General features: G+C 35.4%; 1 protein-coding gene across 1 annotated transcript in view; it reads left to right on the plus strand.

Annotated features, from left to right (window-relative positions):
• The window catches only part of LOC136247707 (F-box only protein 11-like), a 122,964-nt gene that overhangs the window by 60,115 nt on the left and 40,409 nt on the right, over positions 1-22,440 (plus strand). The window lies entirely within an intron of this gene.

Genomic DNA, 22,440 nt, shown 5'->3' on the forward strand with positions numbered 1-22,440 from the left:
ACAAGATCTTTATTTTGGTAGCTACCATGTTTTAACAAGGTAATTATTACCTCAGGGAGTTAAAGATAAAAATGATCAATTTTCTGTACAAAAATGGCCATAAAGGTCACCAAAGGTCAAATCAGTGATGGCACTATATCTAAAAATACATGTATTGAGGATTACTATTTATGTGGAAAGTTTCATGGCTTTTTGAAAAAGTGCACAATTTTTTGGTTGGGCCGCTATACTAATAATCAATCACATTATTGATCAATTTGGTGCCGCTTGGTCTTGGCACAAAATTCACCTGAATTGTCGTTATTAAAATTTTTACCACTAACCTACCATCACAGCCATTTCTTGGCCGCCACCTTGGATTTCACATCTTTTTTCACCATAGCCTTTCTCAGGGTCGCACTCTTTTTTTACAGCTTGGCTGTTTTGGATTAGATAGGGTTTCCAACTCAAAATAGAAAGGCGCTTCCTTTTGTTGTTTCTGGTGATTTTCATACAGACTGACCTTTAAGATAAAGCAAGCAAGTGCTAATTTATTATTGGATTGCTTGTGGTCAGCATAAGTTTAACACACAATAACATACAAAAAGTGGTCATGTGACCAAAAATATCATAATAGTTAAATTGGACATCTTATTAGAAAATCATTGTATTTTAGGATGACCGAAGTCACAATTAGTGTATTTTCTTGCCTTATAATGAAGACTTCATCTTGTAGTGCTATAGCATATCCTTTATAGCTGTAATGGGATTGTTGGCAACGTGACCACTTTTTGTGGATTTATAGTTAAACCTGCACTGGTATAGATGTATTGAAAGTAATAGACAGTTTAATAATATTTTAGCACTTGTTTGTTTTATCTCAAGGTCAGCCTGCGTGAAAATCATCAGAAACAATGTAAAAGGCTAAGGCATCATCTTATTTTGCAGTGGAAATCCTACATGAAAGGATATTAATTTTGGTCACGTGACCATTTTTTGGATATTTACATATGGTAAAATTGTGCTGATAGCAACTGCTGCAAACATTCCAATAACAAATTAGCACTTGTTTGCTTTATCTAAAAGGTAAATCTGTGTGCGGAATATCTCCAGAAACAACAAAATGAAGCATCTTTCTATTTTGAGTGGAAACCCTATTATTGAAGTCAAGTATGTCAGACGTGTTGCCAGTATAGCGGTGTGAATATAGTTTACAATTGTAGGGATTTCATTAGCACCACTCAATTCGTCAAAGCAAATAAAGTATATAATTGCTGTTGAGTTACTCTAATAAAGCAATCACCCATTTTAGATTTATTTTTGTTACAGCACACAGCAATCCTTCAAGGAATGATTGTAGACTTTGACATTTAGAGTATTATTAGCGGTACTGTATGGACTAATGAATTCATTGCAACTATTAATATAATAATGGTGACATAGTCCAGACTAAATGACACTTATAACCATATGAATATAATTTGCACTTGTATGGATTTCATTAGTTGGATAAGCTACTGGTTGACCAATAAAGCTGCTTGCACACGTCAATCAACTTTCAGTACAGCTATTTGTGATTTATGACAAAGCCATTTAAAAACTCTCTAATAGAGCAGTCTTTTGTTTTCAAGTATTAAATAGTTGGTAATGAGGTTTATCCAGAATTATCTCACAACAATTATATTATTAAGATTTCAAAATTTCATTAGGGAGCAGTTTAAACTAATTCTGCATGGTTTTTAACTCAGTAGCTTCCAGTGTTTGAACTATTAACAAATTGCAGTCAAATTGTCACCAAATTCAATCTCAGAATGTTAAATTTTCAACATTTCCTTAGGGATCAGCCTAGGTCTTTACACTAATTCTGGTTTTTAACTCAGTAGCTTCCAGTGTTTGTACCATCAACAAATTGCAGTCAAATTGTCACCAAATTCTATCTCAGAACATCAAAATTTTCAAAATTTCTTGGGGAAGGGGGGCATGCCCCCAGACCCCCTAGAAAGCTCATGCTTTGCATTTCACAGAGAGTGACTTCTATCCATGTGTCCCCCCTTAGCAAAATCCTAGATCCGTCCCTGGGTCTAATACTAGATCCAGCCTTTAACCTAATAGGATATTGATTTTTTCCATGTAAACAAATAGTTTTATTGTTAAGATCCAAAAAATTGGGTTCCAAAGGACTTTTTATATGCCTCTCCTTCTAAAATCACTTAGTACACAATCTGCAAACCTCATAAGAAATTTGGTACTTTTATCAAAAAGTGAACGATTACCTCAATTACAGGGTGTTATAGTATGTTCACGTTGAGCTGAATCCTCAAAATCATTTAATATCTCATGGATGCAATTACACATGATCTTGAGATTTGGCTCATTTGTAGTACTACTCGACCTGCTAAAAATATTTCAAAATCTTTTTGTTCAAATGTTTGACATAATATTTACGGACAATCTAAATTTTCACAATACATTTCCTGTGGGGAAGCCATATAAATACAGTGTCCATTACAGCCTTTTCCCGAACTTGTAATGGAGCCAAACTGTACGTGTCTGTTGTTGACACCTTTGCTGTGACCAATAATCATCTGGTTGGCTGAAATGTTAACTCGGTTGAGAAAAAATCCACTTTTAATTTATAGCTGTTTTTCAGGATTCAGCTCAACGTGAACATACTATAGGTGCTGCACTACTAGCACTATTAAAATACCTCCACAGTTATATCTGAGTTTGGACAATTATCACCTGTGGCACCATCCCATCGGCCACACTTAGCAATATAGCCTGCTAGGAGTTTTGCAAATCAAATGAACATGATCCTTGTATATCATTCTATATATGTAACAATAGACTCATACTGTCACTGACCCCTACAGCTCTTCATCAATCCAGGCCACTTGAAAGCATAATAATTAGATACTAGTTGTACCCACACAAAATGCCCTTGATACTGAGACAATTGTTATGTGCTATTGTGTGAATACACTTAGGGTAATCACATCATTACATACCAACAAAGACATGATTTGACATAGCTACAATTTTTGATGTGTACACATAATTTCTTCACACCCAATGGTGTGTTGCACTCTAACATGTCACGTGTTGGTGAGCTGGCACATAAACAATGAGTGGCTGATGTCATAATGTCAGTTGGCCTTGTGCACTGGAATTTCTGCTCTGCCTGAGCATCTATGCACAACTCATGAAGATGACATTTGTGACCCAGTCTGACAAAACTGGGCTTATCGCCTATTTAAAAGTATCGAGAAATGTCAGTTTCTAGTATTTAGTGTGTTGTAGCTCGCCAATGGTTGAAGCTATGTGTACCAAATTTTCACACGTTTTACACCAATTCCTTACCTTCCAGAGCATCCACTGTGCAAGTAGCCAACAGCTAAGTTTCCCACCATTTTAGTAGTGTTGTTTCAGTTAACTGTAACTAAAACTAAAAGTACTTTTAGTAAGGTGAATATTATTTAAGTTAACTAAAACTAAAACTATAACTAAAAACAAATCTATATTATTACTAAAACTAAAACTATAACTAAAAACAAATCTATATTATTATTAAAACTAAAACTATAACTAAAAACAAATCTATATTATTATTAAAACTATAACTATAACTAAAAACAAATCTATATTATTATTAAAACTATAACTATAACTAAAAACAAATCTATATTATTATTAAAACTATAACTATAACTAAAAACAAATCTATATTATTACTAAAACTATAACTATAACTAAAAACAAATCTATATTATTATTAAAACTAAAACTGCCAAGTTAATCTTATTACTAAAACTGTAACTGCTCGCTAAATGTATTTGATACTACTTCTAAAACCATATGCAACTAAAATATCTATATCATATAGTTACGTACATACTATTAAATCTATAACTAATAAAAACTGTTTGACCAAAATTCACAAACTCAGTAATGTAGGTATTAGGTAGTAGTGATGGCCTATAGTATGCTAACCGTTTTTGTTAATGGTCGCTGTAATTTAATGCTTTTAGCTAATGGCTACATTTATGCATACCTGCTTCAACAGCCCCTATTGAAAGAGTATTTTCTACAAGTGGGGAATTGACATCTGGCAAACGCAACAGATAGTAACTTGGAAAGGGAAGTTCTACTAAGAAAGAATAAGGAATACCTGTGACAGAGATTGCGTCAAATGCACTGTATTAAGTGTTGTATTAATCTATATTATTAAAAAATTGACAGGTCTTGTAATTCAAAGATTTTGTATTACTAAGCTGGAAAAATGGTACTGAAATTATAACAAGAGTTTCATTCACATAAAATGTAGTCACTTGGTGCTCACTATTAAAGCTAAACAATGTTTTCTTATGCACAACTAAAACTATAACTAAAAGGTTTTCAGATACATAACTAAAACTGTGTCTAAAACTAAAAGGTTTTCAAGTTTCTAACTAGAACTAGAACTAAAACATTTTCATGTATATAACTAAAACTGTAACTAAAGCTAAAAGGTTTTTATGTTTTTAACTGTAACTAGAACTAGAACTAAAACAACAAAGAGTGAATAACCATAACTAAATCAATAACTAAAAAGAATTAAGATAGATTACTATAACTATAACTAAAACTAAAACTCCATACTAAAACAACACTACATTTTAGATAGTTTTTAAACCGAGGTCAACTGTATCAGGCGAGCTGCAAAATTGGGTGGGAGGTGGGGGCTCTGGAAGGTGGGAAAGATGGTGTTCAAAACTTGAAAAGGAAGGTCAAGGGATAAATTAGGCCAAGTTTTGAGCCATTGAGGTATCAAAACTGGCTAAAATGAAAGGAAATTCACAGCAGAGGTACTTATTCAACACCATAGAGCTGTACAGCCACATACAGTCATTCCCAGGCAGACCAGAGCTCCATTAAGGCCCCACACCACACGTACGGATCACCACTGGGCTTGGGAAAAGCAGCCAGCAAAATCAGACCACTCAAGTCTAGCTGATTTTGAATGTGGAATTAGATAGTTTATTCATGTAGCTGTGTGTCCTAGGTGGAAAATCGAATCTGCTGAGATGGGCGATAAGGCCGGTTTTCTCAGACTGGGTCACATATCAAGATGCACGTGTTCCAGTTACAGGCTGCCAGATATCAACATGCCTGAACATGTACACAATCCTTATGGAGGTGGTATATAAAGATGTGTCCCATTATAAAAATGATTGTCTCCTCTGATTTGGTCTCCTCCAATTGTCACATTAATGCCACATACATAAAAGAGATTTTAGTTTTTGAATGGCAGACAAATGTCACAATTGAGATGTACTCTACTTCACTTGGATGATGGTGTTACATGAACTAACGTAATAAAGTGATATGAAACTTGCCTGGGCATGCTAGTTTGTGGATTATTTATAGGTATGATGGTTGGTGTATCACCACAATGAGCTACATTCTAATTCAACTTGTGTTTTTCACATACAGTGGTTTATATAGACCATTTAATTAGACTTTGTTATCAGTGTGTATTCTATATAGAGTAACTGAATTGTAATTCCATTTCTTCATTCTGGTCATATTATAGTACTGTTGTGTACGTTGTTGCAATTGTTTTTTGAGGGGGTGGTGGTCTCAAACCTGGGATTGGTGATTGCAGTATTATAAGCTCCAAGAAAGCATGAAGGCGGTGTTTGGCTGCCTCTTCCGGGGGTATGGCTTTATTGGAATCTAATGAAGGCTTCATGGGTTGTAACTCAGGAATGATGTCGAAGTTAAGGTCTATCAGTAAATCTTCCTTCAATGTTATGTCATTGATGTCGAATAATTGCTGGCTCATTCTGCTTTGGGAGTGAAAGTATAGATACTTTGTTTTGGAGGGATACCGGTAGTTATGTGTGTGTGTCTGTGTGTGCGTGTGTGTGTATGTGTGTGTGTGTGCGCACGCGTGTGTCTGTATGAGTAAGTGTAGCTATTGAAAGTGATTGGATTTACTGGCAGTGTTATGAGTGTGTACACTGACAGTAAATTGGTACTTTCGTTTTTTGAGGGGGTGGTGGCCTTAAACCTGGGATTGATGATTGGAGTCTTAAGGCCATCAGGTTTGAGGCCACCACCCCCTCATAAAACTATGTCATAAAACTATGGTACTGTTGTGTTGTTGCATAACAAAGTGTGAATATAATTTTGACTGGCCTGTGAAAACAGGGCATGTGGGCACAAACTACACCCTGTTATGCTACAGGTAATATCTCAGTATTGGAACAGAATATTTGCATTCTGGAACAGAATATTTGCTTTCTGTAACTTACATCATAAAGCCAATCAAAAGCTTACTAAGAGCTGAAAATTTCATTGCCATAACATTATGGTACAAAAAGTTATAAGTGATGAAAGTTAGAAAAGTAGGCAAAAATCATGTGCCCACATACAGGCCCAGTCACAATTATGTAATGTATTCCAATAAATTGGCTGTAACAAGAAGGTAAATATCAGTATGTGTATTTGCTTTGTTAATATAATTTGTATTGGTAACACGATGTTGGATTTGTTTAAGACTGTTGATGTCAACAATAGAATATGGCCACCAGATGGGGGAACAGTATGTTAAAATAGGTCTGACAAGGAACATGTATAGTTTACTTTTGATTTCTGTTGGGTGGGATGACTTGAAAATACAACGAATGAGTTCAAGAGTTTTAAACTCCTTAGCTAAAATATGAGCATAATGGTTTCTCCATGATAGATTATTAGTGATGATAATTCCCAGGTCATGATGGCTGTCTAGCTTGATGATCTCATCTTATAGGTGGTATTATTGGTGGATCTGAAAGACATATGTATAGGATTGAAAGATAATATGTGGTAATGCTCCACCCAACAAGCAGGTTAGTGTGTTTCTGTAAAAACCTGTTGATCCAACTGGCTTGATACTTTCCTTGTGTCATCAGTGAATGCAAATAATTTACTTAGAATGTTTAGATGAAAAATGTCATTAATGTAATAAGAAATATAGGAGGGCCAAGAATGCTACCTTTGGGAACACCTGATATTACTGAAATCTTGAGAATTGATTGTTAATGGCTACAAACTGGAATCAGTTGGACAAATAGGATTTGAGCCAGGACCAACATTTAGCTACCAGTGATGTCACAAGACCGTAGTTCAGTGTAGTGGTACAGATACTACAGAATCAATAGCTTTGTGGATATCAAAAATAGATAGTGTCAATCTGAGTGGTCAGTGATAGTAAAAAGTTCATTTGTTTAACAAAGTGATAGGACTATATAGCATTATTTTTACAGAGTTAATGTTTCTAGACTGGAAGATGGGTATTACCTTGTGGATTTTCCCGCAGTGGGGAATGGTGGCATATCTTAATGACATCAAGTAAAGATGGTATAGTCACTTAGACAGTATAGTGGCACAAGATTTCAGTACCATGGGCCCAATATTGTCAGCTCCTATAGCTTTCTTGGGGTCAAGAGTGGATAGAGTAAGGTACACATCAGCTTCACTTAGAGTGATTGTATTCACAGAGTCAGGAATGCTCAGAAATGTGTCAATATTTGGAATTTCTGTAGTACCAGGAGTAAAGCTAACTGAATGAAAGTTGTTGAAAAGACCGACTTGGCAGTACTGATCTTCACATGTTTAAGTATCATCAAGAGTGATTGTTGATGGGACTGATAGTATAGCAGCGTAGCCCCCAAAATTAGGTAAATCATGCACATTTTCATAAAACATGAATCTTTCAACATAAATAGTATTTCTCATGACATTGGTATTTGATATAGTGCCATCACAGATTTGACGTTTGGTGACCTTATAGCCATTTTTTCCAGAAATGTGATCGTTTCTGTCTTTATCTCCTTGAGGCAGTAATTGCTATGGTAAAACATGATACTAAATAAAGGTCTTGTTGAACAAAACAACTTGGTTTTAATAGGCAATTCGATATTGAACTTATGATTGCTTTTAGTAGCTGAAAAGTCCTTTAGTTTACCTGCCCTTGGGCTGTAAATTACCCATGGGGAGGTAAATCATCTTAAAATTTATTGGTAATATAAATGATTATAACTTTGAAATGAAATCACCTATATACTTTAAATAAAAACTAAGTTGTTAATTTCATTCAAACAAGATTAGCAACTAGATGCTGGCAGTGGACAGGAAACAGAGAATTTATTTGGAGTGGCCTAAATTATAGAGGAATTATTGAAAGAGAAATTGTTGACAAGGCTGGACTCATAAGTAATTTTGGCATTTTGGATTTTGGATTCTAACAGTATTTCTGAGTTCTTGATAGCACGTGTGAAGACATTTGATGTGATGTTTGATATCAGATGTATACCATTTAGGTTGAAGAGGATTGCGGATTTTAAGCTTTGGAATAAAAAGATTCATAGCTCTGAATGGTGTCTTGAATGGTAAAGATGATTGAGAATTAAAGGAAAAGGTTATTACAAAGTGATCAGAACTGATGGGTATAGAATCATTGGAATGAATTATTAGTGATGTAATGATGTTTTAGAAGTAAGTCAAGCAGCGGCGGAGGAAGTAGTTGATATGAGGGGGGGCTGGGCTGACCCAGACTTATTTCTATAGTTTGGTAAGGTGAGACCAAAAAAAAAAAAAAAAGGTCACAACCAACTGACAAGAGCTTTCCACCTCACCAGCTACCATTTCTAGCTGATAAACTACATAAAAATCCTTCGCTACACACTGACTACTTTATTAGAGTGACTGCTCTATTAGAGTATCTCGATCTTTATCACGGTTTTTAGCTCCACTCCAAGAAAGATAATTTCGGTGTGATATCATTCTGAGGGGGGCTAACAGCAGACCAAGGGGGGGCTTTAGCCCCCTAGCCCCCCCCCCCCCCCCCCTTTCCGCCGCCTATGAAGTCAAGTGCATTACCACAATTGTGAGTAGGTTTGTCAACTAGTTGAGTGAGGAGGCAAAAATTAGATCACAGAATAGGTTAGATAATGGTGTTGTACCCTGTAGTTGGTTACAATTGATTGTGGGATAATTGAATTCACCAATTTGTCATCACTTAAACTTGCAATACTTCTGATATAATAGAATATGGCTAGTGGGAATTCCTCTGCTGAATTTGGTTGGTTGTATATAGACAATACAGATGATAGTATTTCTGATATGAACAGGTAAAACTTCTAAGTCAAGGGGTAAACTTATATTGCTATGAATAGTATTTTCATTACTCCATCACCTCTAGATCTCCGATATTTGCAGCAAATAGAACACCCAGTAGGAATTAAGTATTTCATTATCATATCTGACTATTATCTGTTAGCTGCATGATAATCATGTTTCTGTAATGACAATTATATTGTAATCTCTAGAGTATATAAAAGTATGAAATTGGATGATCTTATTATTCTTATATGTGTTGTGATGTCACATGACATAACAATTGTGACTTATGTAAGGAGGCACTCTACTAATTTGACTTCACCTACAATATACTAATACCACACTGTTTGTGTTATACTCTACTTGGTAGATCAAATGTGTTTATAGTACTAAATATAATCACCTTGAGTTAGTATTGTAAGCTGACTATAAGATTCAGTTTAGCATGCTAGGTCAAGAATTAATTTATACCATTCTCATCTAGTCTGTCCTTCAGTTTTTAGTTCTTTGTTCTTCAGACTTCACACTTGTCACTACTGAACATGTTGTAATGATGTAGTAGAACATGTTGACTGTATTATTAGGGTATGATGTAGAGTCCTCAATCCATGTCTTATCCTACAATCCACCACTCAATACACCACACTTGTCACTACTGAACATGTTGTAATGATGTAGTAGAACATGTTGACTGTATTATTAGGGTATGATGTAGAGTCTTCAATCCATGTCTTATCCTACAATCCACCACTCAATACACTACACTTGTCACTACTGAACATGTTGTAATGATGTAGTAGAACATGTTGACTGTATTATTAGGGTATGATGTAGAGTCTTCAATCCATGTCTTATCCTACAATCCACCACTCAATACACCACACTTGTCACTACTGAACATGTTGTAATGATGTAGTAGAACATGTTGACTGTATTATTAGGGTATGATGTAGAGTCTTCAATCCATGTCTTATCCTACAATCCACCACTCAATACACTACACTTGTTACTACTGAACATGTTGTAATGATGTAGTAGAACATGTTGACTGTATTATTAGGGTATGATGTAGAGTCTTCAATCCATGTCTTATCCTACAATCCACCACTCAATACACTACACTTGTCACTACTGAACATGTTGTAATGATGTAGTAGAACATGTTGACTGTATTATTAGGGTATGATGTAGAGTCTTCAATCCATGTCTTATCCTACAATCCACCACTCAATACACTACACTTGTCACTACTGAACATGTTGTAATGATGTAGTAGAACATGTTGACTGTATTATTAGGGTATGATGTAGAGTCTTCAATCCATGTCTTATCCTACAATCCACCACTCAATACACTACACTTGTCACTACTGAACATGTTGTAATGATGTAGTAGAACATGTTGACTGTATTATTAGGGTATAATGTAGAGTCTTCAATCCATGTCTTATCCTACAATCCACCACTCAATACACTACACTTGTCACTACTGAACATGTTGTAATGATGTAGTAGAACATGTTGACTGTATTATTAGGGTATAATGTAGAGTCTTCAATCCATGTCTTATCCTACAATCCACCACTCAATACACTACACTTGTCACTACTGAACATGTTGTAATGATGTAGTAGAACATGTTGACTGTATTATTAGGGTATGATGTAGAGTCTTCAATCCATGTCTTATCCTACAATCCACCACTCAATACACTACACTTGTCACTACTGAACATGTTGTAATGATGTAGTAGAACATGTTGACTGTATTATTAGGGTATGATGTAGAGTCTTCAATCCATGTCTTATCCTACAATCCACCACTCAATACACTACACTTGTCACTACTGAACATGTTGTAATGATGTAGTAGAACATGTTGACTGTATTATTAGGGTATCATGTAGAGTCATCCTACAATCTACCACTCAATACACTGCACTTGTCACTATGTGTTAAACATGTTGTAATGATGAAGTTCCAGCTGTTTACAGAGGAGGAAACACAATACAAGTTAATAGCAGACGTAAATGGCAGAGGATGAGATCTCATAATTTCAGATAGCTGATATGTGACCACATTTGACTAAACAAGGCTTCCACACACAACCAATTTTCTGACTTGAACCAACTGTAACTTGACTACTCAGTAAGCTATTGACCTAGAATTTTCACACACTCTTCTTCCATAGGATTGTACAACAACATGTCAAAATGTGAAACTAATGGCATATGGTGCTTCAAAGTCATAAAAGTGGATATGTGTGGAAGCCTTGTTTTGCCAAATTTGGTCACATATATTTATAGTAGATGAAAAGTACCAAGTTTCTGTTTAGTAGGTTATATCATGTACATGACATTAATAGAGAATTATTAATATTTGTGGAGTTGCTTTATGTTAAACTCTTGGATATAGTCACTGCAACAAGGGATTCCACCTGGTGTGGATGCCCAACAGGAAGCCTTTTACATTGTATAAATTCCATAGTGTGTTTAGCAGTGTGACGATGACAAACAAGATGGGAATATTCCAACGTGTAACATGAGTAATGCATTAATTTGTATGCAATAGATTTAAAGACGAATTAAGAGTTGTAGAGACAGTGGTGAAGGGACTCGTAGGCCTGCGTCAAATATGCCAGCACAATAATAGTCTGGGTTGCTATGCCAACATAATGTTAATATTAGGTAGATATTTCAAACTAGGGAACTTATAATTCCATGAAAATAGACCGATACATCCTAATAGAGTAGTCAGTGTAAACTGCATGGAGCAATCAAATACATTGTACGCTGGTGTAAAAATAATTTTTAAAGTTTAAAATATGGGAATATAATTTTATAGAGATCGCTGAAAAAAGTAAAGAAATGAGAGTCAAACAATCCAGCATGTTAAACACACAGAGATCTCTCTTTGGACTCAAGCAAATAAACATTTATACAGAAGCATTCTCAGTACTTAACTGCCACTTATTTATGGAGAAACTGACTGTTTTTTCATTGGCATAATCATTGAGTCCAAATAGAGGTCTCTGTGTGCTTAACATGTTGGCTTGTTTAACTCTTGTTTCTTTACTTTTTTCAGTGATCTCTATTTATTTAAAATAATTTTTAGACTAGTTTTTTTATAAATCAATTTGTGGATAGCTAACATGATAATAAGAGGTGTTGGTGGTGCTTGATAATACCTAGTACTACACATGTATATCAAGTCAGTCATCATGTACATTAGATGTTAAGTAGTTACAGTAGTTAATGCTATCAGTGTTAACAAACACCAATGTATTGTATGGTTCCTTACTATTGAACTTTGTAACTATAGGCAACGTATAGCATGTTGTGGTCAGCAGTGGTATGGCTTCAGCTAGGTGATCACAATAAGTCAAGCACCCAGTGGTAGACAACAACATTGCTGAAACTTAATATACTGTGGTTAGCAGGTCATTATATAAGGTCTCCAAATGAACATGTTAATTTGAACAGATTGGATACTTATTAACACATATTAACACACTGGTTTCTCTTGTAGAGACTAAGTCAGAAGATCAATGGCAAAGTGAACCTACAAGAAGCAAATTTGCTTGAAAGTGATAGGTCATGGATGTGAAGAAAGACATAGGAAGGAAGTTATGTAGTTTTTATCCCCAAAAAGTACTCACATTTTGCTCTGTCACTGTAGAAAAAAGTAATAATGAGATGATGAGCAAAATGACTCAAAATGCCAGATTTCATTTCTTTAAAAGTACTTTTGATGATAGCTCCTTAGATTGATACTCTCTAATAGAACAGTCACTTTGTAGTGAAATACATTCATTGGTTAAAGTATTCCAAGATAATTGTAAGAAATGTTGCTAACCTAGGAGCATAATTCCTGTCTACTTCTAGTGGAATTAGGTGTAACACAAGGTAGTATCTTGGATCCCCTCTTGTTCATCACATACATGAATGACCCTCCTGATGCTGTTCGAGTACTCTTCACAGGGGCGGATCCGGGGGGGGGGGGGGGGGGGGGGCTTTGGGGGCTGAAGCCCCCCCCCCCCCCCCCCCCCCCTTCATATTTAGGCTTTACTTGATCAATATGCTGAGTATTATAATGAAATTTTTGTCTTAGCATAATTATATGATCACTAATAATACAAATACTCATAAAACCACCTTATAAACATTTTCCCAAGGTATTATCAGTGGATTTATGCTAAAATTTATGCAACAAGGACCCGAATCAGCATTGGAGGTTTACAAGATCGAGATACTCTAATAGAGCAGTCAGCTAAATACTCTAATAGAACATTCACTGGAAACATGTAGTTGGTTCTGTTATGGAATTTTTCCAAATCTGCCTGCACCTATACATGCAATGAAATGAATTGGTCTGTTTAAAGGGCTTCATTCATCTACTTGTGTATGACAATACTTAATTCAGGTTCACAATTTCCATTGAAAATGCTCTCAGATTCAATCTTGTATTGTTCAAATTTCAAAATTTTCCACTTTCAACATTATTATTCTAACATGCATCTTTTCAGTGTTGTGCAATTGTGAGAGGGGTTCATCATGGACTTGGTTGTATGTACCTACCCAAACTTTACCATTAGCAAAATGCTTCAGAGAGCCATACCTATAATCTAAAGGCAGTATATAAAATATCTACAGGCAGAAAATATTATGAATTTTATGTGGAAATGTCTCCAAATTGCAGTGTTTTAGCATCTATTTTTCAAAATTTTCCTGGGGGGGGGCATGCCCCCAGACCCCCCTAGTTCCAGCATGCTTTGCATGCTGGGAAGTGTGCTTCGCTACCTCTACCCAAGAGATTAGTACCTTGAGTTAGCCCCCCCCCCCTTTTATAAACCCTAGATCCGCCCCTGCTTCAGCAAAACCTTTCTGTTTGCAGATGATACTAACTGGTTTAAACATGAAAGAGAACATGGTGATATGAATCTCTTACAAAACAATGTCAAACTGTCTGTCACACTGTACCACAACTTCTCACCTGTCATTTCATCCCTCCAAAAGTATCCTTTGACCTGAAAATAATGCTATTGACAATAACACTATACCTTCACTTCCCACACACAAAGGCCTTAGTGTAATAATCAGTAATAACCTTAATAGAGTCCTCATCTCAATAGCATTCTTACTAAAACCTACAAACTTAGCCATAATTCATCTTTAAATAACAAACAACGTTACTTCTATTTTAACTGTATAATTATGTAGACTGTGGAACTCTCTATATACCAATTATCAACATGGGCCTACCTATCTACAGTAACCATCAAATATCAAATTAAATCATTCTTCTGGTAGCTTTAATCTGACTAACTCTCATAAACTCCACTACTTCATGTCCATGTAGTTCCTGTATCAACTACTTCTCCATGAACTTTGATCATATCTATAGTCCTCCCCGATCACAACTTGTCACATCTTATTTCTTAACTATTGTAAGCTAAGTAGTTATGTTACTGTAACTATTAAGTTAGGTAGTCATGATTTTACTTTAATTGTAATTTTAGGTTAAGTATAATTACAAGTAATGTAGTTTTTGGATACTGGCACAGGATGCCAATATTCCATCAGTGTAATTTTTACATAAATAGTTAGTTTATTCCATTGTACAACTTATTGTTTGTCACTGCCTTTTATACTGTTAAAATCTTTAATCAACAATTCACTGTCAGTGTACACACTCATAACACTGCCAGTCATACAATTACATTGACCATAGCTACACTTACTCACACACACACACACACACACACACACACACACACACACACACACACACACACACACACACACACACACACACACACACACACACACACACACACACACTCACACACACACACACATACACACACACACACACACACACACACACACACACACACACACACACACATGCACAGAACACACAACTACCATCCCTCCAAAACAAAGTGTCTTTATACTTTCACTCCCAAAGCAGGGTGAGCCAGCGATTATTTGACATAACATTGGAGGAAGAGTTACTGATGGACCTTAACTTCGACACCATTCCCGAGTCACAACCCACGAAGTCTCTCTTAGATTCCAATAAAGCCACACACCCAGAAGAGGCAGGCAAACACCTCCTTTATGCTCTCTTGGAGCTTAAGACTCCAATTATTAATCCCAGGTTTGAGGCCACCACCCCTTCAAAAAACAATTAATGTGAGCAGAATGGGAACAACGAAGAACATAGTACGTGAAATAACTGAAATTTTAGAGAAATTCCTGAAGGTCTTAAGGTGTGAATAGTTTACTCAGGCCTGGAAGGGAGTTAAAGTGATTGTGGCTGAAACAAATATTTTACAATATTGGAAAATTAATTCCAATTGAGTTTAGGCCATTTGGAAATTACTGATTCTATACCACATGAAAAATAATTGTAGTCACTTCATGATGTATGGTAGTGTCATGTGATACTAGCTAAAGTGGCTATCATATGAAGGGTAACAGGTAACAGTATTGTAGTCACTTCATGATGTATGGTAGTGTCATGTGATACTAGCTACTATAAAGTGGCTATCATATGAAGGGTACAGGTAACAGTATTGTAGTCACTTCATGATGTATGGTAGTATCATGTGATACTAGCTACTATAAGGTGACTATCATATGAAGGGTACAGGTAACAGTATTGTAGTCACTTCATGATGTATGGTAATGTCATGTGATACTAGCTACTATAAAGTGGCTATCATATGAAGGGTAACAGGTAACAGTATTGTAGTCACTTCATGATGTATGGTAGTATCATGTGATACTAGCTACTATAAAGTGACTATCATATGAAGGGTAACAGGTAACAGTATTGTAGTCACTTCATGATGTATGGTAGTGTCATGTGATACTAGCTACTATAAAGTGGCTATCATATGAAGGGTACAGGTAACAGTATTGTAGTCACTTCATGATGTATGGTAGTATCATGTGATACTAGCTACTATAAGGTGACTATCATATGAAGGGTACAGGTAACAGTATTGTAGTCACTTCATGATGTATGGTAGTGTCATGTGATACTAGCTACTATAAGGTGACTATCATATGAAGGATACAGGTAACAGTATTGTAGTCACTTCATGATGTATGGTAGTGTCATGTGATACTAGCTACTATAAGGTGACTATCATATGAAGGATACAGGTAACAGTATTGTAGTCACTTCATGATGTATGGTAGTGTCATGTGATACTAGCTACTATAAGGTGACTATCATATGAAGGGTACAGGTAACAGTATTGTAGTCACTTCATGATGTATGGTAGTGTCATGTGATACTAGCTACTATAAAGTGACTATCATATGAAGGGTACAGGTAACAGTATTGTAGTCACTTCATGATGTATGGTAGTGTCATGTGATACTAGCTACTATGAAGTGGCTATCATATGAAGGGTACAGGTAACAGTATTGTAGTCACTTCATGATGTATGGTAGTGTCATGTGATACTAGCTACTATAAAGTGGCTATCATATGAAGGGTACACAAGGGCGGATCTAGGATTTCAGAAAGGGGATGCTGGTATGGACATCTATATATGTGGCAAGAAAGTTGATACAACTAGTGTGTGAAGCACACATGCTTTATCTAGGGGGTCTGGGGGCATGCCCCCACAGGAAAATTTTTCGAATTTGGCCTACTGAGATTGAATTTGGTAGTAATTTTGAGTGTAAAATGATGTTACTTTGTTTATGTGATACCACTATTCCCCTACAGTAACTAAAGAGCACAGCCAGTAGCTAAAATTCAATCTTAGACTAACATCTTAAAGAATGTGTAGTGGAAACATATGGGTATCAGTTGCACATGACCAAATTTAGTGTTTTGAATTATAACATAATTTTACAGTGTCATGGCTCAAACTACACTGGCTGTCCAAACAGTAGAGAGGATAAGTGTGAGTGAGAAGGCAAGTAGACTCACCAGTGTGTGGAGTGCACATGCACTCAGCATGTATAAAATTTTCCAGCTAGAGGGCTCTGGTGGCATACTCCCTGGGAAATTTTTGGAAAATGGCTATCACAAGATTGAATCTAGAGCTATTTTTAACCAAATGTGGGTACAAGATGAATGAGTTCAGTTGGAAGTGATTTTAAATAAAAATCAGAACTAAACACTGTTTCTTGTTATTGGATTTTAAGAAAATGTATAATAGTGGCTTGTCAAAGAGAATAAAGAGTGTATAGTTATGAATGTTAGGTCATGGAGAATATTTCAAACACAGGATTCAATATAGCCACTGTTCTGTGGTGCAGGTTGCTATATATTTCAATCTAACATGATGGATCCATCCATCACCATAATTTTTTTACAACTAGTCTACAAATACAACTAGATTTTGGCCATATGCAACTAACCTCTTTTTAGCACACAATGATCATGACAACATAAATGCTGCAGTATCATTTAAGCTGAAAGTTGAGCTTCAAGGGATTTGATAGTGCAAACTCCAGAAGCTGCAGCTGCTAGATTTAGATAAATGTAGCATGGGATTTGATCAAGTAAGGGAAATAAAAACAAACAGCTCTCAGATGTTGTAGCCTTGTGAACTTTATAAATGCTATGAAATTCACTATTATATATGACTATTGTTTTACTTGCAAGAGAACCATTTCAACCCAAGAATCAAGTTTGTAGCAGAGCTTAAAATCACTTAATAGTTTAACAGAAAAAGTTGTTTTCAGAATAGATTTTCAATTAATGATGTTTATACAATTTAGTACATTAAAGGTATAAATCTTTTACCTGGTATATGGCAGGATGTTTGGTAAAATGGTGAGGGTAGCAGTGCACAAGCCTAGAAGAATAAGTTTAATTTCAACTTACACTCTAGTAACTTTTAATGATGGATGTTCTATTAGAGTAGTTGACTGTTCTATTAGAGTATTTTGATTTTAGCAGATTCTAAGGTAAGACTTACTCCAAAAGTATAATTTTGAACCCTCTTAGTAATTCTTGGATAAGATTATTCCCCTTGCTCTTTCCATCTTTTCCCATACATGTGTATAAAATGCAACTGCACCTGTACTACAGCTTCTAGAGACTTCCTAGCTTGCTCATTGTAAAAGTTTGGAGGGGGGGGTGCTTCAGCCCCCCACGCACCCCCTAAATCCGCCCTTGGGTACAGGTAACAGTATTGTAGTCACTTCATGATGTATGGTAGTGTCATGTGATACTAGCTACTATAAGGTGACTATCATATGAAGGATACAGGTAACAGTATTGTAGTCACTTCATGATGTATGGTAGTGTCATGTGATACTAGCTACTATAAAGTGACTATCATATGAAGGGTACAGGTAACAGTATTGTTAAGATTAAAGTTGAGGTCTCAACTCACAGATTCTGTAAAATGTTTGTATCAAATTTGAATTGATGATAAAAAATATAAATGTAGTTACAGCTAGCAGAGTGACAACTGCATGAATGAAAGATTATCAATTTTCACCAGTGGACATGTTACAAACTATATAATCACTTGAATGTTGTAGGGAAATGATCTGGCCTAACTTATTCACACTTTGGTTATTACTGAGTATCCTCTTTGAATTGTGCTGCTATTTGTGCAGTTCAAAATATATTGTAGTTTAGTTGGTCATGTTGGTGAAGAGCTCTATATATAATGTGAATATACATCCCTTCAAATGTAATAACACTAGTAGAAGGATAACTTATAATTGATCAGGTATAGAATATCTGATAGCAGGAGTCTAGGGGTGTTGCCGCCCCACACAGTGTAGCTTGTTAACATTAATTTCACAATATATTGTTACAAAACAAATCTAAACATTTAGCCTATACATGCATAGCTAAAATTGAAAGTATATCCACAAATTATATTATATAGAAGCTTTTGTCCAATGGTCTTGCAAAGCACAAATAAATGATTACTTGTTTATACATATACCGGGAGTTTACTTTTAGTACTGTAAATATAAAATTTTAATGTAGCACAAAATTTACACTGTGAATGGATTATACTAAAGTATAAGATGAGTATAATACAGGATTTATATTAAGGCTTATTTGTATTCAATAAGCCACTGGAAATACCATATTATATCCCACCTTTTTCACAGTGTTAAAGTGAGGGGGCTAAATAATGGAAACTTGTTGATGCAATTTACATATAGTAGAGTGCCATAGTGCGATAGTTGTGCAATTTTGATACAGTTATGAAACTTTCCATATAAGTTGTACTCCTTGTGACATAATTTTTTGTATATAGAGCCATCGCATATTTGATCTTTGGTGACCTTTACAGCCATTTTTGTCTTAAAAATTCATGTTTTTGGCTTTATCTCCCTGAGACATCATTTTGCACAGTTTCAAATTAAAGGTATTGCTAAAACGAACTACTCGGCTTTTATTTAAAGTAAATATGTGATTGCATTCCAAAGTTATGGTCATTTATATTAGCCATGAAATTCTATGAATTACTTGTCCATTAGTAATTTATACCCCAAGGGCAAAGAATTTCATGACTTACAAAAATGATCATAACTTTGTAGTGGAATGAGATACAAACTTCAAACAAAAGTCAATATAGTTCTTAGATCAACATCTCACCATGTTTTAACAGTGTAAAATAATGCCTCGGGGAGATAAAGACAAAAATGATTAATTTTCAGTTAAAACATGGCTCTAAAGGTCACCAAATGTCAAATCTGTGATGGTTCTATATCAAAAAACATGTCGTGAGGAGCACAATTTGTGTGGAAAGTTTCATAATTATATCACAAAGTGGACAAAATGCTCATTTTTTGGTGCTATGCCGCTCTACTAATAGCTTGTATACACACTCAACATGTGAAACATGATCTGTTTCTAGGGGGTCTGGGAGCAAGCCCTCCACAGGAGACCTTTGAAAATCAGTTTAGCCTTCTAAGATTGAATTTGGTAACAATTTGACTAAATTGAAAGTACAACTGAATGTTATATTTGATTATTTGACTGCTCTATTAGAGTATCTCAATCTTAGTGTATTAGCTAGGGGTCTAGCACCATATTGCCACACTTATAGGATTTCAAATGGAAGTAAGTCCTTGACAAAAATATTTAGCTATGTTTTTCCAAAACTAGTAGAAGATATGAATCACATGATCTCTTTGAAAGAGTACCAAGATGAGTGTATATAGCTACTTATGAATTATAGTACCAGCAGTCATTTAGTAGCTATAGCAACAAAGTAAAGGGAATTGAGGGAATATTATATTGTTTCCCACTCCATTCAGTTCAGATTTTTCAACCTGCCAGGTCTAGAGTAAATGTTATAATTTGACATGGTATGAAAGGATGTTTGGCACAATAGTGAGATAGCAGAGAAGAGGAACCTGCTTATATAGATTAATCATATAGTAGTTGACTGTTCTATTAGAGTATATTTCGATTTTAGTTTCTTCAACTTTATGCATTGGTAAACCACTGCAGTTAAGTTGTATTAGCAGCCCAACAAGAATTACATTACTTACAAACATGACATATTCTATGACTGGACTATATATAGTTACAATTTCTTTAGTTTATATAGTGTGAATTCTTGTGTGATAGTTTGACCATTTCTCATTGACACTTAGAAGAGATTATCCCTTCCCCTTACTGTCCTTCCCTTTACTGTTTATATCTTCTGATGGTCTATATGATGTAGTTACACCTGTACAGCTTCTACTACCTTTATACTGTCAGTTAGCACATAATTTATAGCCGCTATAGTTAAAAATATATTTGAAGGGGTTACTCTTGATTTCCATTTCGCCACATATTGCAGTTTATACGTCTATAACACGTCTGTATAGACCATAGCTCAATGTGTTTTCGCTGATGAACACATACTACCTGCATGGGTTCTCTTTCGAGACCATGAAGACAATCTTTCTTACAGTATCACGTGATCTCTTAGATTCCTACTACAGGCCTAGGTCTAGAGTTACCAAGCAATCTTCCGTTCCCCTCCAATTACATGCTAACGTTAGACTAATAATTATACCGACAGATTGGTGAACGTTCTATTAGAGTGTTTTAAAAATGTGTGACTAAATACTTCATTATTGGAAGAGCGCACGCGTGCGCGCATAGCCGTATATGTTCGTGACGTAATTTATTTAAACTGGTCTAACCGGTCATACTAGTTTTATTTGAGCGGGCTTAGCAACACAAACCAGCTGGATTTCATTTTCGTTACTACGTTGGTGAAAGTTGAGTGTTTAGTTTAGTCTAGTGACATAGCAAGTGTTTAAGAGGATAAAAAGTTGAAAATTTGTTCTAGAAACTTTCTAAAGTGTATAGTTAGGTAGTATTGTACAAGTTTGTGGAGTTTTACTACATAATACTTGTTGGAGTTATTGTTCATTATTACTATTAGGTCTATTAGTTAGACTAGTGTTAGTAGTGATGTTCTATACCATATGCGTATTTTGTACCATACGCGTATGGTACATACCATATGCGTATACGCGTACGGTACAGCCATACGCGTATGGTACGGAAAATCGTACCATCTGAGTATAGCTAACCTGGTATGCGTATAATATCAAGCAGAAGGTTTTTACACTGCCTTACCTATTGACTACGCCTGATGGCACTCTGCTTTCATTTCTGTTCGGGGAAGAGGGAGGGGGAGGGGCTAGTCTTTCTGTTCATTTCATTTCATCAAAGTATCTGACATTTCATCAAAGTATCTGACAGTTCCACAAAATACATGCAATAGAGCCATCACCCATATAATTATGATGGTTTATGTAAGCACCTGTGGATTATTTTCTTGATGTCTTCTGACTTTTGTACATATTGATTTATTGCCTCATCCTGCTGTCTACTGCCTTATTTGTCATGGATTTCCATCTTGCATTTTTATAATAAATGACTTCATTTATCCACAGTGTAATTGATTTGAAAGTACACAAGCTGCTATACTGTATATGTTCTTTAGAATAGTTGAGTTAAAATGACCAGATTTGTGAACAGGTACCTTTTCCACACATTTTACATACCAGAAAACAAAATGATGTAACACTTGACTCCTTACACTGATAAACTTGCTCTTAGTATCAAAATGCAGATAGATACTAGTAGCTACTGTGCACTCATGGATAATTGCATGCAGGCATGCGCAATTATAAGGTATATGTTCAAAAACTTATGAAACCCCGAATTTCAAAATATGCATGGGTCAAATTTTGTCTGTGAAAAAGTTACCTTTTTGCAAATCCAGTCACAAATTATCTAGCTGTTGCATAGCAATTGCACACACTGACAACGTGTGGTAAATTTTAATTTTTGTTTCTTCT

The sequence above is a fragment of the Dysidea avara genome, chromosome 2, assembly GCF_963678975.1.
Source record: "Dysidea avara chromosome 2, odDysAvar1.4, whole genome shotgun sequence".
NCBI lineage: Eukaryota > Metazoa > Porifera > Demospongiae > Dictyoceratida > Dysideidae > Dysidea > Dysidea avara.